The sequence below is a fragment of the Carettochelys insculpta genome, chromosome 30 (assembly GCF_033958435.1).
Source record: "Carettochelys insculpta isolate YL-2023 chromosome 30, ASM3395843v1, whole genome shotgun sequence".
Taxonomy (NCBI): Eukaryota; Metazoa; Chordata; order Testudines; family Carettochelyidae; genus Carettochelys; species Carettochelys insculpta.
In genome coordinates, this window is record NC_134166.1 from 7,815,313 (window position 1) to 7,833,234 (window position 17,922).

At 53.7% G+C, this 17,922-nt stretch overlaps 1 protein-coding gene across 1 annotated transcript in view; it reads right to left on the bottom strand.

Annotated features, from left to right (window-relative positions):
- Positions 1-6,077, bottom strand: part of CDC42SE1 (CDC42 small effector 1) — a 57,246-nt gene extending 51,169 nt beyond the window's left edge. The window contains exon 1 of the mRNA XM_074981098.1: positions 5,948-6,077. The gene's annotated coding sequence lies outside the window, so the exon portion shown is untranslated. The remainder of the gene's footprint in view (positions 1-5,947) is intronic.
- Between the last annotated feature and the right edge of the window lie 11,845 nt (positions 6,078-17,922).

The following is a 17,922-nucleotide window of genomic DNA, read 5'->3' on the forward strand; positions in this document are numbered from 1 at the left end:
TCCCCTGGCCCTGCCAAGCAGTTCAGAATGCAGCTGCGCTTCGGCCACCTGCCCCTGGGTGACCTGTGTTTGCCCAGACCTACAATACCGCCCCAGGCAGCCCCCTCACAAACAGCCTCTCTGTTTCTCCCAGCCAGGCCACAGCCACAGCCAGACCCAAGGAGCTCATCAACCAGGCAGCTGCTAACGAGGTTGTTCACAATTCACGTCTGCCTTGGAAACGCTGCTCCGAGCCACCAACGCAATCCACAATTCAGCTCCACTGGGCCAACCCCCCCTCTGGTGCAAATCAAGGCCAGCTTGCCAACATCAGTGAAGCAACACTGATTCACACCAGCTGGGGAATCTATCCCCAGCAGAGCCTGCCTGTTTACCCCCACTGGGAATCTGACCCCAGTGGAGCTACAGCTGGTTTACACCAGCTGAGGATCTGGCTCCCACAAAATAACATCCATTAACACCACCAAAGCATCTCTGGATGGCTTGAGGCAGTGGTTCTCAACCTGGGAGTCCGGAAGGGCACCGTGGAAAAAAAGATAAATAAAAATGATCATAGAAAATAAGTTTTACATAAATTGCAAAGTTACGATCAATAATTTCTTGCACTGAGATGTGCAAAGTGTTGTGATGTCAGAAATGACTGTGCATCATTTTAAATGTTAATTGTTTACATTTCCTCTCTCCTTTAATGACGTGCCTGCAGGGGCTAGCACTGGCTTTGATGGGGTTCTGAACTAGTGAAAAGGCTGGGAACCACTGGCTTAAGGAGCTAAATAAACCGGTTACAAAATCAAAATGCCAGCAACCGTTAGAGGCAACCAGCCCTGATGAAGTCCTGCAAGCAAAGGAGAAAAACTTCTGGAGACTGAAGGCAGAGAGGGACAGGGAGGCTGCTCCAACCAGCAGGTGCTGCACAGCACAAGGTCCTTGCTTCTACAGCAGAAAGATGGTGAACCGAGAAGGGATGAGAGGGCTTTGGCGAGCAAGGGATGAAAGAGGTGCTGGAGATAAGGCAGTGGGTGCAGAGCAGAAAGCTCTGTGGGACCAGCCAGAAGAGCAGACAAGTGCAACTGGGGACAGCTGTAGCGAGTCTGTGGAGGGGTTTAGAAGCACAGTAGGTGACTTGGAATCAGCGGTGGGAATTCTGCAGGACAGGGGCAGACTGCGCCTCTGAGCTCTGGCAGCAGGACACGGCACACCTTGAGCACAGGGCTTGGAACTCCCAGGCTGCATGGGAAGAGGAGGTTGCCCTCTACCGAACCCCTGAGCTTTCCTGACTGTTCCCCCAGCTGAGGGGCTGGCCCCAATCTCCATAGCTCTGCTCTCGTGCTGTATCTCCCGAGGAAGGAATGCCCATTTCCACCAGCCGAGGACACAGACTCCACATCAATCTTTTGTGCATATTCCAGCTCCATGCAGATGTTCTTTGCACCGAGCCGGCCTCCTGCTCCCCTTGGAGCCTGATGCAGACTCCCTATCTGCTGTGTGTGCCCTGACAAGCGACATGGAGTTTGCAGGCTCTTCTCTTTGCTCTGTGCCCGTACAGCGCCTAGTGCGGCCAGGGGCTGTTCCACCCACTGGGCCTTCCTACCGCCATGTCCTCATAGGAATCCCAGGCTCCACCACACCATTCTCTCATGCGCGGCCTGGGAGAAGGGGGTGCAAACACCCCCTCAAACCCATCCCTGTGCTCCTCACGCCCATGGGGAAAACGAACAAGGCTGTTCACTAGCAGCCCTCCCCCAAACCGCGGACCGAGACAAAAGCAACTGTACAGAAAGGAAACCGGCCCCTCCCCCACACCTCCCTTGCTCCCAAACAGAAAAAAAAAAAAGTCAGCTCAGCCCCCAAAGACAGCACATTCCTTTGCCTGCCAAAGGCTCATTGTGCCCTGACCCAGCCGCTGGCATTTGCAGAGCACGGCTAAATTCCCTTAACCCTCTGCAGGCAGCTTGGGCTTGGCTGTGCAGCACTGGTTCCAGGAGGGCTCCTCCTGACCCCTCACTGCCCCTGGCATCAGCCCTGTGCTAAGAGCCAGTCAGGGCTGGTGGGATCAGGGGAGGTCTTGTCTGCCCTTAGGGTCACAGCCAGCCCTATGGGGCTTGAGGTCTTGGATACCTCAGGGCAGCAGTCTTGCAGCTGCGTGGCATGAGGGTGACTCACCCAGGGATGTCCCGTTGCTGCTGGCAGGAAAGACCGTGAGATGGGAGGCTTCATCCCTGCTCCCCATCTCCTCTGAGTTTAACTGCCCTTCAGAAGGCAGCCAGCCAGCCAGCTGTACACCAGCCTTGCGGCCGTATCCATGTGTCACCTCTGCTCTGGCCCTTCCACCCTTTCGTCCTTTCTAATCCTGGCTTGTTGGCTGGGCTGGAGGTGCTGGGACTCGGATTCTGCGATTCATTGAAGTGCAGCAACCAAAATCTCACCGACCCGAGCCTCACAGCCCGGATCAGATCAGGCTGCAGGGCTGAAAACTGCGGTGGAGCCATTAATGCCTGGGGCTGGAGCCAAGGGTCTGACAAGAGCTCCCTGCAGAGCGCTCAGAGCTCAGCTGGAGCATCTACATTGCCATTAGCAGCCCTGAGAGCCTGAGTCAGCTGACGTGCGATGCCGATATGGATCTTAGTGTAGATGTACCCAGATCTACAACTATTTCCCTCTCCCCCACCCTTCGTCGATCAAGACCAGGAGCTTTTCAGGGTAAGGGCTCTCTCCCACTCTGCGTCTGTGCAGCACCTGACTCCCAGGGGACCCTCAGATCATCTTTGTGTTCTGTGTTTGCACCACCCCTGGCACCAGGGGTCCTTAGCCGTGACTTAGGTACTGTGGGACGACAAATATTTCACCCTACGGGTAAAGACAAAGTTGCCCCAAATCAGGAGACAGGGGACAAGTTTTGGCTCAGCTCACTACAGTGATCAGAGCCAAGAGGAAATTCAAATCCGGGTGGCCTTTAAAATCAAAACAGCGTCTGGACTTCCTGCAAATACACACACACTCCAGCCTCTCTCTCTCCCACAGCGCATAATTCAGACCCTCAGCTGCTGTAGGTTAGTTTTACCTCACTAAAGGCAACAAAGTAATGAGGGTTTATACCTGCTGGAGACCTTAGCCTGGTTTTTGCAGAGCTGGGCCAACTACAAAATACTCAGCTAAGTAGCGCAGGGCCAAATTCTGCTCTGACACCTGCCTACCCTCATTAGCCCAGCTGGGGTAAATCAATCCTGTGCTGCCCAATGTTGGTTTACCCCAGCTGCAGATCTAGCCCTTAGACATTTGAGCCTTGCACACCACAACTGAGAACCAAATTGATGCCCAGGCAGGTCTGACAAAAACCACCTGGGCTACAGACAGATTTCAGGCACTCATCCACCCCCAGCCAAGAACACTGCGAGAACCAGCCTTTTGTGTCGTCTTTCAGTGCTTCTGCTGCAGGGCCCTGGGAACGGCAGAAGCAGCACGAGAGGGCTGGTATTTAATCAAGATCCTGTCCTGCTACTGTGTGGAACAGCGGGTGCCCAATCTGCAACCCGGGGCAGCACAGCTAAACCCTGCAGCTGGCAAATGCAACACAGTTTAACTTCTCCAGTAATTCCTTGGGAGGCCATAAGCCATAAGGGTCACAGTGTTTCTTTGGTGGGGCTGCCATGGTGCTGAGCAGAGGAGTCTCTTTAAAAAAGTCCACAGTTCTAAGGTCAGCTGGGACCCACTCTGGCTGTTGAATCCCTGCCTCCTGCCAAGCACAGACTGCAGACTCGCTCCCCATTTCAGCTACGGTGAGGCAGCAGTGAGGACGGAAACCTGCCAAAACCAGTGGGGAATTGTTCCCATGGGCTAAAGTGTCTCATTCAAACACATGCACCAAAAAGCGTCAACGCCTCCGTCCTCCATCACAAGAGACTGCTTAAAAATAACTACCTGAAAAGGCCTTACAATTAATTCACACTATGGGACCTCTCTCACTGAAGCACAGAGCACAGATAGATCCGGCTCTCCATGCTTTGGGCTACATGCTGTCCTCACTTCCAGCTGTGCATCCCTGTTGAACAGGGCCAGAATCTGACAGCTTGTGCCCAAAGAGGGCTGGGGCTGTGGGTAGGTTCTCCTCCTCAGCCCCAGCTGGAGGGACTTTACAGCTGGGAGATCACATATTTGGCTGACAGAGAAAGGCTCTGGAGGCCCAATCCTGTTTTCAGACTGCACCATTCCCCAGGGGCGAGACTGGGCCTGTCCGCTCCTAAAGTCCTTTGGAAGCAGCAAACCAGCCAGCCAGTTCCCCCCACCCACACAAAATGACTTCTCCTCATGCAGCCTCGCCTCCCTGTAAGGGCTTTAGAAGCAGCCAGCCAGTCTCTCTCTCTCTCACACACATACACACACACCCCTTGCCTCCCTGCTTGGCGGTTGAGAAACCCTGCTGCAGCACGTCACAGCAGCGTGGGATCCTGCCAGGGCAGGGGTGCCTGCTGGCCTGGACTCAGTAGGGGGTCGGCATGAAGCAATTGTGTAGATATAATCAAGGCTCTGAGGCTGGCTGGGGTCTCCGGTTACTTACTCACCATTGAGTCAGCACCGCAAAGGATGGGGTGGCGGGGAGCAGATCCCCCAGAAGGTTTATCAGCCTCCTAAGCTTAAAGGAGCCAAAGCTGTTTTATTCATCTGCATTATTTGTTTTAAACCGACCTTTAAGGACCCTTCAGGACAGCTTGGCCACTAACATGGACATCCAGAGTTTGGATGTTAGGGTCACAGCAGGCTGTGGGGGGGAGGGGGTGGCACACGATTGGCAGGAACAAACCCGTCAGGCTCCACATTGCTATAACTAGGCTAATTGCTTTATAAACAGCAAAGCCCCCAACACACAAGATAATAGGGAGAGGAAAAGGGGGATTTCTCCTCCTTTCCCCAGCTGAGAGCCAAGTCACCAGTTTCGCCCTAAGGAACGCCCTGCCCAGAGCCAAAGGAGTGGCTCTCAAACCCTGGCTTCTCTGGGGAGTAAGGGCTGGCTCTAGGGGAAAGCAAGCAGGCCTGGAGCAATTCAAATACCAACAATATTATTTATTAAGCAATGACTTTCCCTGGGAAAGTCCCAATTCTTCCCATTCTGGAGCAGAGCTGAGAGTTCCCAGGAAAGCTCATTACCTAGCAGAAAGGGCTTCCAGGGGAGCAGCAAGGGAGACCCACTCCAGCCCCACTCCTCTGCCCTCCCAGGCAGGTGTTCACAGGGCTGCGAGTTACCACCTGGATCCCTTTGCCCCTAGTCACCCTGGGAGAGGAGATGGAGCAGTTTGAATCTTCTCTGGCTTCTATTCAAACACGTTGGGGCAGAGACTTCTGGCCCATTCTGGCCCTTCCCCTCCTTGGGGGGTGAATAGCTCAGTGGTTTGAGCACTGGCCTAGAAACCCAGGATCGTGAGCTCAGCCCTAGAGGGGGCCATTTAGGGATCTAGGGCAAATAGAAAGAAAATGGGAAGGTGCTTGGTCCTGCCAAGAGGGCAGGGGTCTGGAGTCAGCGACCTCCCAAGGCCCCTTCCAGTTCTGAGAAGTGTATCTCCGCATCCGACTACTCCAGGCCCTGGGAAAGCATCTCCCCCACCCGCTTACAAAACCAGCCCGCGCCTCCAGCCCGCACAGGAAAGCACTGGGAGAGCTTCCCACAAGCCCAGCTCAGACCTGACTCAACAGGGCGCCTTCAAGCCGGGCGCCGGCGTGTTCTTGGCCAGGTCCTGAAGGCGAACCCAAGTGCACGTAACCCTCCTCCCACCCCCCACAACGGGCCTCGCTGCTCTGTGCACAGCGCCGGGCACCGCGGCTCCCACAACCCCCCTCCTGCCGGGCAGGCGAGGAAACCAAGCCAGGCTGGTGCCTCTGTTGTGAGCCTGGGTCTCCTCCCGCCGCCCGAGCGCAGGGTGAAATTAACCAGAGTGGGGACAAGCCCTCTCCTTACCTTCCCCGCTTGGCGCCGAGCTCCTGCCCCCCCGGCTCCCTCCAGCTCTGCCAGCCCAGACGGCGGAAACTTTCCCTGGGAACTTCAGCCCCGACCCGAGGTGTGGTTCTGCCGGATGAGTAAGAAGCTGCTCGGGTTACAACACGCGGGTTGTTAAATAGGCTGCGCGCTCGCCGGGCGCACAGCGCCGACCCTGGCCAGCCGCGGGCGTTGCACCAGCCCGGGGAGGATGTCAGAGCTTCTCCCTGGTGCTGGCCGCGTTAACTCTTAGCTGCCCGAGCTCCTGGCCAGAGGGAGAAACACACTTGTCCAGCCCAGTGGTTCCCAGCTTGGGATCCGCGAGGGTATTGCAGGGGGTCGGTGAAAAAAAGAAAAGGTAAATAAAAGTTAGAACTGTCAGAGAGGGAGCCGTGTTAGTCTGTAGCTTCGAGAACAACAAGAAGTCTTGTGGCACCTTATAGATTAACAGATATTTTGGAGCAGAAGCTTTGGTGGGCAAAGACCCACCTCAACAGATGCATCTTCTTGTTGTTCTAAAAATTAGAAAATAAGTTATAAATAAATTGCAGTTACCAGCGATTCCTATTTTCCAGGTGCAAAGTCGCCATCAAGTCTTAGTTTTAATTTGCAAAGTTGCCATCAGTTCCTCTTTTTAAATTGCAAAGTTGCTGTCCATTCCTATTTCTCAATTAAATATTTTCCCATCATGGTTTTAAGGGCTGTGGGGAAATCTAGGTTGGGGTTTTCTTTTTCCTTGAGTGAGGCGTGTGCAGCGGCTAGAATTGGCTTTGATGGTCTGCAAATGGTTTGGGGGTCCGTGAATGGTTTGGTGGGAGGGTGGCTGGGGGTCAGCACTAGTGAAAAAGTGGGGAACCACGGAGCTAGTCAGTTTCTTAGGGCCAGAGATTGGGTTTTATTTAGAAGGTCTCTGATTGTAGGGGCCTGGCTCAAAATAGAAGCCTGTCCTGTCCTCTGTCTGCTTTGTTGACTTGAACTGAGCTTGGCTGAGCCACTGGCTGGTGGGTTGCCCAAAGCTGGAATTAAAGGCCATGTTTTCAAAAAGAAATGGAGATGTGGGTTCCCAGGAGAAGCTGTTGGAAACAGTGGCTAGTATGTCCTGAAGATGACCCCTAGCAAAGCGGGGGAAAGAAGCTTGGGGTTTAGGGAACAGGGTTCTAGCCAATCTTCCCTGGAAGCTGTGGGCGGCTGCCCAGAAGAGATTTGGGTGTTGCCCAGCTGATTAGTATAGTACCCATGGCCACCCAGAGTGGACAGCACTAATTTCTATGGGGGATGCACTTCCACACATGCCTTGGTGCACATAATAAAATTTATTCTGCCCCAGGGTGGAAAAACTCAGGGGGACCGCTGGCTTGCTGGGCAGTCTTAGAGATGCTGCTGTGCATTTGTGTCTCAGTTCTCCCACTGGGATTGTGAGACTTAAGCTCTGGGAACGCTTTTGCATATGGGTCAGCAGGGGTCTGGTCGCTTGGGGGAAGCGAAGCGTGAGTAGCATCGTTGCTAAAAGCAGGCCTGAATTTGTTTCACTGTCCTGGTCTGAAAATAAATTCTTTAATGTGCATTAAGTCCTTGGAGAGGTCCTGGATACGTGGCCTGGAGGAGTCAAGAGGGAACAAGACCTGGCACACCACTCTGTCCAGGTCGACAGACACACTCTGACTAGAAATCACATTGTGGGTGTTGTGGCTCCGGAAGGGGCACAGGGTAGCCACCTGGGCCTGGACACGGGGTCAGCTGGGCATATACTCTGGTGGCAAGTTATCCTGCAAAGTCCACTTGGCTGTTTTTGGCATGCCAGCTTGAGCAGAACCAGCAGGGTGCTGTGCTTCCCCTTGTCAGGACACTTGCCTTGGGCATTTGATTCTGGGCCTCAGTTTCCCCACCTGCAAAGTGGGTGAAAAACAAGCATGTTTGTACAAAGTTTAATAAGGCCAGAAGGGTTCTTGTGACTTCCTGGGCCTGATTTTCTCTTGCACCTCAGACAGCCAGTGCAAAACAGACGTTACACGGTCTTATTCCTATTGCACGGGTGCAAATCAGCATCTCTAGCTCTTCTTTTGAGTAGATCTCAAAGCACTTTATTAGCTTCATTTTACAGACAGGGAAACTGAGGTATGGAGAATTTTTATTTTTCCCCTTCTATCCCGTCCACATTCTGCCCTCACCTTGACCCCGGCCTCCTCCCTGACCAGCCACTGGATGTCAGTGGACGTTAGGGGCTGTATGTCCAGGCATAGGGATTGTGTCACATGGGCTCTGGCCTTTCAAGGTGAGTTGGGCCTGTCCTTTCCCGTGATTAACCAGGCAGCTGGGGCTGCCCAAGTGAGTATCAAAGCCAGCCGACATCTCTGTTGAAGAGATGAGCTCCAGGGAGCAACCGGGGGGTGGAGGGGGGGGCAGGTGAAGCAAAGAGAGAGATCTAGGTGTGCCTGCAGCTTGCTTGGTACGAATTTCATGGTTTAAGACTCCAGGGATGCTCTGATGGAAGGGGATTGTTTTTCTCGTGCTGGGAGAACAGGCCAGCAGCTTCTAGCTGCGAAAAGCAGCTGGCATCTTGGTAGTATGGCTTCTATAATTATCTCACTCTAGTTCAGTTCTCCCTGGAGACAAGCCCTGCTGTCCCCCAGGAGAAGATGTGCCTTGGCATTTCACATTTCCTGCATGAATAATCTCAAGGCTCCATCTCCCCCATGTGGGCCTTGGGAGCTTCCTTGCAAAGCAGAATGTATCATTACCTCGTCGGACAGCTGCAGACCTTGGGCCCTCGTTGTCGCTGGGCGTGAGAAACCCAGCCTTATTCCATGGCTGGAACTTTGTGACAATGCAGCCGTTCCACTACAACCTGTCCTGAGACGTTCAGAGCCTTGCTTCTGGATTGAGCTAAGAGCGTGTTAACAGCCTTGGGGCTGGCACAGATTGGCTGGCTCCATGGGAACTGCAGGCTATCGCTCTGCACTTGCGTAAGAATCGTGCTAAGTGGGCCTACAAGACATCCCTGAGCAGGTCTCAGAGCAATCTCCTCCTCTGATTTGTTTCCATCGCAGAAGCTCAGCTTCCACTCCTCGTTAATTTCATTAATTTTGCAGCAGCAAAATGCTTTTTCGGAATGAATTATGGAGCAGCTTGGGGATTGGCTTACATAACGCACAACAAACTCTCTTTCTTGGCCTGTTCTTTCTCTCTCTCATCCCACTTCTGCCCCCAATTTATTTTCTCAAGAAGGATTAAAGGCATAGATTCGACAGGTCCAGACGTTTGCAGTCCTCTTGTGGGAGCAGCAGTGCCAGGAGATTCAGTAGCAGATCGGGGGCGGATGGAGAGAACGGCCTGAAACAGCTCCCCATAAATCTGTGGGGGCTGAATCCCTGTGCGGTCCCAGGCTGTCGCTTCAGAGAACAAGCCAAGACGTCTCTTTCAACTTAAAGCGATGCTGCTGTCTCCTCAGAATTACAGCTGGGAGAGCCTAGAATTGGGGCTGTTTCACTCACCCTCCTTGGCCATGTACGATCGCTCTCTGCACCCTCACCTTCACGCTGTGCTCAGGCTCACGGTCGGGGTTTCCAGGGATGGCTCCTTCTTGGGAAAGTCTCACAGTATAACAGGCCTGGATGGGGATAAAACAGAGGGAAATGCCCCTTGCAGCACTGTGTCCCACTGCCCGACTCTCTGATCACCAAGCCCTTAGCTGGGGCTGGCTGGGAAACAGTTGTGGGGTTTGTTCCCCAGGAACAACAATTCAGCAGAAAAGTTCTCATTTGGGAGTATGTGTGCACATGCTAGGGGGATCCGTGGCTTTTTGGGGTTTGCTGAAAAACTGAAAACCCCCAAATCCCAAACTGTCTGACAAAGGCAACTGATTTTTTAAGGAGAACCTCAAACCTTCTCTCCAAAATGGACATTTCCAGGGGCGAGTGCTGTTTGGATGAAAAAGCTATTGAAGCAGGGGGCTGGACTCGACAACCTCCTGAAGTCCCTTCCAGCCCTTGGAGTCCCTGAGTCTGTGACTTTTTTTAATCAGGAGTGTAACCTGCCCATCTAGGGATGTGGGTCACTGTCCCCTGTTGTGGCACCTGGACCACTTACTGAGCAAAAGAATGAGCTTCATCTCCAGCCTTAGCTGGGAGCCAGCTGTCTCTTAACTCAAACTGAGTCTCATACACTAGGTTCTGGGCTCAAGTCTGCCTCTGGATAGTTACAAATAGACTATTTGTTAGTGCTCTCTGTCCCCCAACCCTGCCCAGAAGCATTCTTGCTGCAATCTGTAATGTGACCAACTATTCCACAATCAGAGCTTGGGATTTTACAACTATGTATCTCCGGATGTTCATTGTTAGGAGTTGCTTTAGAAGCATAAAAAGCTCTAAAGTGGGCCCAGGCTTCCTGTCACGCTCAGGAGAATAAAAAGCTCTCCCTGCCCCCTTATGGAAGTCCAGAGCCAAAGACTTGCCCTGACTAGGTAATTCTTGTTTTATGCCGGTGTCTCTCCACAGATTTCGATTACGATTGCCAACTTTCTAACAGCTGAAAACCGACCACCTTGCCCCGCCCCCTTCCCCGCCTCTTACCCCCTGGGGCTCCACCCCCTGCTCACTCCACTCCCCTCTTCTCTCACTTGCTCTTTACACCACCCACTCCCGCTCACTTCCTACTCTCCTGGGACTCACTTGCTGTCTGCAGAGCCCAGTTGGGAGGAGCTGACACAGACCCTCTGCACCAGAGGTGGAAAAAACTACCCAAGAGGTTACTTGAGTAAAAGTGCAGCTGCTTTCACTTCTGGATACTTGAGTACAATCTAGATGTGATGTGTGTGCGCTTTGACTCAAGTCATTTCCCAGAAGGACACTGGTAACATGTAGTCTTCCCCAGCCTTACGAGGGTAATTTGTTCCTGAAAACCCCCTCTTAGGGCGAATTCTCCTAAGTTGAAAACGTAATTACCATGAATTTCAATTTGAGAAAATTTTATGCATTCCTGAGCCCCCAAATTTACACCCTTTTATGCTAAAACAACACCGAATCCCATTAAAATGAACATAATTACTTCAATAGTTAACTTTAGTTATCATAACACAACCTAACAAGGCATTTTCCCTTCATTAATTACTCTATAATATGGCTGTTTCCCTGCTTTTGGGGGGCTGTCCCAGGTGCAGAGACAGGGCTGCGAGACGAACAGAAATTGAAGAGTGCCTGGGAGGGGGGCGCAAAGCTGGGTAGCTTCCCACGGCTGCAGAAGTGGGGCAGGTGCAAGGGGGTGGGCAGGGCAGAGCAGGGCATGGGGAGGCAGCCCGGCCTGAGCGCAGCTTAGGTTAAGCGGGGAGGGGGCAGTGCCAGGGGGCTGGCTGCATGGGGAGCTAGGCAGGCACAGGGGTCTCCGGCTAGCGAGGGGCGATGCCTCACTCGTACGGGGCTCCGTGGCGGAGATGCCCCGCTGGCGACAGCCGAGGCGGCAGCGGCGGGCGAGCCAGGCGCTAAATGGGACAGAATGCCGCAGGGGGCGAGTGGCACCCAAGGCACAGCTGTGCAGGGTGGACGGTGGCGGTCTCCTAGCATCCTGGGGGAGCGAGCAGCAACAGCGGGGCCGGGATGGACTGTGCGCCCAGCAGCCACGTTTCGCAGAGCAGCGTGATCTACTGCGGGGACTCGGACGAGTCTACCTCCCTGCACCGCACCGCCACCCCCCTGCACGGCCTCTTCATCAAGACCAATGCGGCAGACTCCATCCCCTTGGTGCTCACCTACCAGAGCCGCCAGCCTCTGCCCGGCCCCGGCCCACGCCGCCAGGAGCACAGGGAGCCCGTGTCCGCCGGCCGGGCCGCGCTGCTGCTGCAGCACTGAGGGGGCGACCCAGACCAGCCACAGCAGTGTCAAGGTAAAGGCAGGGGTGGGCCAAGGTGCCCGGGGCGGCGGCTCCACGGATGGGCACTGTCCCCTCCTCTCCTGGCTCTGGAGGTGGGCGCCAGCTGTTGGGGGCTCTGGGAAACTGCACCAGGTGCTGCGGAGAGGTGTGCCGGGCAGGCAGCAGCTGTGGGCAGCCGTTGCCTGGTGCCGCGGCCTTTCTCCCGCTGCAGGGCGGCCGGGTCCCGCTGATTCGCAAAATCCAAATCAGTCCTCATAAATGCGAAGAAATGCCTCCGAAGCCGAAGTAGGGGTGTTACGTGAAACTCCTCGTAAAGTCGAATTCTCGTAACCCGAATGGGTGTATCTCGGGGTATGACTGTACTTAAGTACACCCCCCCCCAGCAGCTGCACTTTTACTCAAGTAACTTTTGGAGTACTTTCCCCACCTCTGCTGTGCACCTGTCCCAAGTCAGGCACAGCAGGGCAGGGCGGGACACAGCTGTACATGGTGGGGGTCAGTCCCTGGAGCAAGGGGGTGGGGAGAGGTTGGTCATGAGGACAAGAGACCAGGGCTGGGGCAACTGGAGCACAGAAGGGCAGGAGGGGAGGTTGGATCCCCTCCCTCCAGAAGCAGCACCTACCTCATGGAAGCCAGTTACCGCTCACTGTTAGGCTTAATCAGCTGCGCTGGAGGCAGCAACTCCCTGTGGCCCCAGCTGCAGCTGCTGTTTTTCCCACCTCCTGGTGGCAGAGGCCAGTTACTGCTCCCAACCAGAGTTTACGTGCCCAGCCAGTGGCTCTGGCAGCATGTCGCCAGGTTCCCTTTTCCACTGACCAGCCGCATCGCAGCCGAGTCCTGCTGGGACAACCCGAGGGTGTGGCTAAACTGCAGTCCAAGCCGGGAGTGCTGCTCAGGAATACCTCTCAGAACTAGCTTCCCCCGTACCGGGGTGGCTACCTATAGCTGTGGAGATGCAGGGCTGGTGAGCTGGTCTGCAGCCCCCCGCCCCCGGGCCCAGACATTCTTTAGCTTAACTTTCCCCCAGATCCCCGCTCTGCGGGGGAGGTTCCATCCAAAGCTGCCTCATGGCCAGATCATCAGGAATGGGGGGTAAATCACAGAAGGGGAAGAGAAAAGTTCTGATATCAATCACTGGAACACAAGGAGGCTCCCGTCTGGCCTAGTCAGGTTGAGTGCTGCACAAATACAGAGTGAGAGACGATCCCTGCCCCAAAGAGCTTCTGATCTAAACAGGTAAAGGGTGGGAGGGGAACTGAGGCGCAGAGCTGGGGAGTGATTAACCTAGGGGTTGGCAACCAAAATAGCAAGAGGAGCCATTTTTCCAATTCAATAAAAAACTCAGTAATTCAAGAGCCACAATGTATGTGTGGATGAGATGGTCCTTAGTAAATAACGTCAAACCAGACTTTTTGTAGCCCCTATTTTAAGAACAGCGCACACAATGATTTGTAATGAAGGACACGTTTTCTGGAGGACGTTCACAATTTTTTTTACATATTCTATTTCCTCACACTTGAGGTGTGTGTTTGTACCACTGTCTTCCTGACTGTCACTCCCGAACCTTCTCTCTCTCTCTGGAGGAAGCTGGGGAAGTTATCCAATGTTTCAAGATCATGTACCGTTTGCTATTTAGATACGAGCTGTTCATGGTTGGGCTTTTAGACATTCGCTGTGTATCGAAAATAATCAGGAGGGTTTTTTTTTATTTTGCAATTATAGCATCGGGAGCCACAAAGAAATCCTTAATATGGCTCCAGAGCCACACGCTGCAGACCCCTGGTAATCCAAGGTCACCCAGAAGGTCTGTGGTAGAGTTTGGCGGAGACGCATCATCTGCTGGGTCTAAGTCAGCGGTTCCCAATCTTTTCAAGACAGGGACCCCTCCTGACAATTCAGTAAGACTTTGTGACCCAAAGCATTCAAAACAGTGGTTGTGGGGAGGTTCTGTACTGGGAAAAATGCACCCCCACTTCCCCAGCTTAAACCCCTCTCGGCCCCAAAATGCCCCCCCCACACCTATCTCAGACAAGCTCAGTGCACTGCCGCTGCTGCTCCTTTGTTGGGCCACTGCCTCCTCCTCTGCATGGCTCCCCCCAGCCTGCCTACTCCCTTTCCTCATCTGCACTGGGTCCCAGTTCAGCAGCAGGGCCAAATTCTGACCCCTTTGTGGTGCCTGAGTGGCCCTGCCAGCATCTCAGAGAACCTGACCCAGAGCGTGCTGGGAAAGGGTGCCTGCTCAGGCGCTCATCTCTGGTCCCAGCCAGGGGAGGATCTGGGAAATGCGTCTCGGGCTGCTCTTTGGGCTAGGCTGGTGGCCGCTCCAGGCCCGACAGCCTTGGCACATCAGGAGACATGAGCATCACCCCTCCATTGGTGTTGGCTTCTGGGAAACCCCTCCTTTGTCAACAGCCAGCAGCCCTAAAGCCCAGCTCTCTGGCCATCAGAGGCTTAGCCAGGGTAGGTCCCTTCCAGCACCTCTCTTCTGCCATCTATGAGTCTGCTCTGTGCATCCCTGAAAGCTGACGGAGAGACAAATGTTTCTCCCCTCACCGATCAGTCCTAAAAGCCCCCCAACAAGGCAGCTCTCTGTCCTGCTGCTATAACTCATTGCTGCTGAGCCCTGGCGGATAATAGAGCATGTGCTTCGGTTCTCATGTCAGATGCCCTCGGGCACAGGCTCCTTCCCCCTCTCGTCACTCTGGCATGGCAGGATCACATCACCCACTCCAGCCTCGGGGCGAATTTGTGGGCTTGGTGGAGGCAGCCGTTTCAAGGCGAGTGGAAGAAGGCACTCGTGGTGGATGCTGATCGGTTGTTCTCTACATCCACTGAGGGGAAGACAAGGCGGAATCGTCTCCGTTTACAGCAAGGGAGATTTAGGTTAGTGTGATGGGCCCATTGCCCTGCAGCAGAATGAAAAGGGTTAAAACAGCCTTGGCCCAGGCCTGAGTCTGGGAGCCAATTGGGAGAAGGTTTGTGGCAGCCAATCAGAGCCCAGCAGGGTTGTATAAAAGGATGGCTGGCCAGAAGGGGGTTGTTCTTGCTGCAGCTCTTGTGGGAGGTGGGCTGTGCTGGGGGGTGAATATAGCTGCCTGGTAGCCAGGGGTACCTGTGTGAGAGAAGTGCTGGGGGAAGGCATTAAGAGACAGGGCAGCTTAAGCCTGAATAAACCTTGGGCTGAGATGCCTCAACAGGGCCCCACAGAGGTGCTAGGGCTACAGAGGAGCAGCCAGAGCAGGAGAAGGCTGACCTAACTTCCAGCATAGCCAGCACTAGCTTGCTGGAAGAATTCTTCTGTTGACTGAGCTATGACCTTTTGGGGAGGGGGATTAACTGCAGATGTAGGAGAACCCCTCTTGTTGGAGTAGGTCCTGCTTACGCTACAGTGGTGCTACTGTAATGGTGTAGCTGTAGCATTACCAGTTATTTTGCTAGGAGCGCGGTGAAGCTCTAGAGCACGAATCTCCATCACTAGAGGCTTTTAAGTCCTGGCTTGACATAGTCATGGCTGGGATGATTTAGTTGGGGTTGGTCCTGCTTGAAGCAGGGGGCTGGACTCGATGACCTCCTGAGGTCCCTTCCAGCCCTAGGATTCTATGATTCTGAGGCAGCAGGTCTGCACCCATCACACCAATGGTGAATGGCCACTCCAGACTGTAGCTTGCCCCTGAGGTAAGGGGATAGAGGTGACTGGCTGTAGATCACTGAGGCACAGGCGATTGGGATTCCCCAGAGGAAAGGGCACCGTGGTGAGGGAGGGACGGGGTCAGGCTGAATGGTGGCGAATGCACAAAATGCCAATAGCGGGCGAGACGCTGGTGGGAGAAGGTGCTCTGAGCCTGGAAGAGCTAATTCCTGGAGTGGCCAGCAGGAGGCGCTGTGGCAGAGTCATGACTGTTACAGTCAGCTATCAGGAGAATTTTTCCAGCTCTGCGGGAAGTTCTGCTCTGAAAAGGGTTCCCAGGGAGGTCACCCAGCAGGCTAGGGACAGGAATAGCACCCAGGTCTCCACCCTGTGCACTGTCCACTGGGGAACACTGCCTCCATAGCAGGGCACCTCCCCACTGCACACATGTAGTGTGGTATCTGCTGAGCAACTAGCACAGGTAGTGAGGTTGAGAGAAGCCATTTCCTGATGCCCTTCGAGAGCAGGTAGCTTGGATGTCTCCTGCTGTACCCATGGATATGGACCCAAGAGCTTAGGGCAGCATGGGCCTGGCTGCTGTGGTGGAGGAACCAGTCGTGCCATGGCAACAGCCAGCGCTGTACTGGACGAGTGGCAGAAGCTCCCTGAAAGTGGGTGGGGTGCTAGTGCATGAACCCTGGCCCCGCCCCCTGCACTGCCACTTCTCCCGAGGACCCCATCCATTCCCCAGAAGCTGTGCCCTGCTCCTTCTCTCCAAGTCCCCGCCCTGGTGCTGCCCATTCCCCACAACCCTCACCCACGTACCACCTCTTCCCCACCAAATGATGGGGCTGTGGCTCCCTGTTCCTACACCACTGTTGTCCCTGAAGGCTGAGCACTTGGGTGGCCACCTAGGAGAGATGCAGTGCCACTCAGCTGATGAGCAGAGCACCCACAGCTGGCAGCATGTGTCTACTGGTGGTGCACATCCACACAAACCTTGGTGCATGTAACAAAATTTATTCAACACTTGGGTAGGAAAATTAGTGGGTACATTGCCTTGTGGCTCTGGATCCGTAAGGGATCTCCTGATAGCTCACTTGGTCCCTTGCTGGTTGGAAGTACAAAATTCTGCTCTAAATTTTCCTTCTCCTTGGTTTATCCCATCCAACCTGAATACTCCTGATCAGGTTCCCATGGGGTCGGTCATTCAGTCTCAGCCAGGGGAAAAACACAGGAGAAGAAAGCTCCTTGACCTGCTTGGAAAATACTAGAGAAAAGATTTTGGGGACTTTCCATAGCAATGTTCTCATACCTGCTAGGCTGTGCAGTTTCTCCTCCACCCTACCCGCAGCTGGGTGAACATGAGACTAAAAGCATGTCCATCTGGGGAAAGAGATGATGCCTCCTTGCTGCTGTTCAGGCTCTGAGATAAGTGGATATGAAAGTAAAAACACTGAGACAGAAATAGGCAGTCTGCAAACCTAGTGTAGGGGGAGCTTGGCTCTGACAGGCGTTTACGTACAGGTTGAACCTCTCTAATCTGGAATTCTCTTGTCTGGCAACACCCATAATCCAGCATGATTCTAGTTAGCTGGACAACCACTTATCATGGGTTTGGCCAAGCTTCCTGCACTCCCATAAAGTTTGTTTCCAGCCACCAGTCCTGGCTTTCAGGATACTGTGCTGTTATATAGCTGTAATTTACCCCTAAATGTCTCTTGAGAGCCCAGTAAGCAGTGGAAGTGTTGATAATGTGCTAGACAACATGGGCCTCCCATGATCTGGCAAATTCTCTTGTCTGGCACTGGTCAGGTCCTGAGGGTGCTGGATGAGAGAGAGGCTCAACTTGTACAAACAGCAAGAGGAAAACAACTGCTCTGGAGGGCCCAGAGGATAACTGTAACCCAATGCCAAAATATAAGGGCAGTGATAGATTGATTTTATATCCTCAGTCATTTATGGGAGCTGGAACAATGCAGTCTTATTGGGTATGGGACCTTCTGTTCTGTGTCCTGAGAACGTCTTTTGAGTTAATTGCTCCCTCACTGAGCTGGAGCAGATCTGGAGGGATTAGCAGGCCAGTTTCCTTGTTGGAGCAGAAATCAATGGTGCAGAGTCACATACTTGCTTAGTGTCATTAGTTTATTCCCCAAATAAAGAATTTGGGGCCCTCACTAGAGAGAAGATGTGGGCAAATTGGAGAGAGTCTGGCAGAGGGCAATGAAAGTTAGGGGGCTGGGACATATGACATATGAAGAGAGGCTGAGAGAACTGGCCTTATTTAGTTTGCAGAAGAGAAGAGCAAGGGGGTATTTGATAGCAGCATTCAACTTGCTGAAGGGGGGTTCCAAAGCTCATGGAGCCAGGCTGTTCTTTCTGTCATCTACCACCAATGAGGAGCAATGGTCTCAAGTTGCAGAGGGGAGCTCTAGGTTGACTGTTAGGAGAATCTAGTTCACTGGGA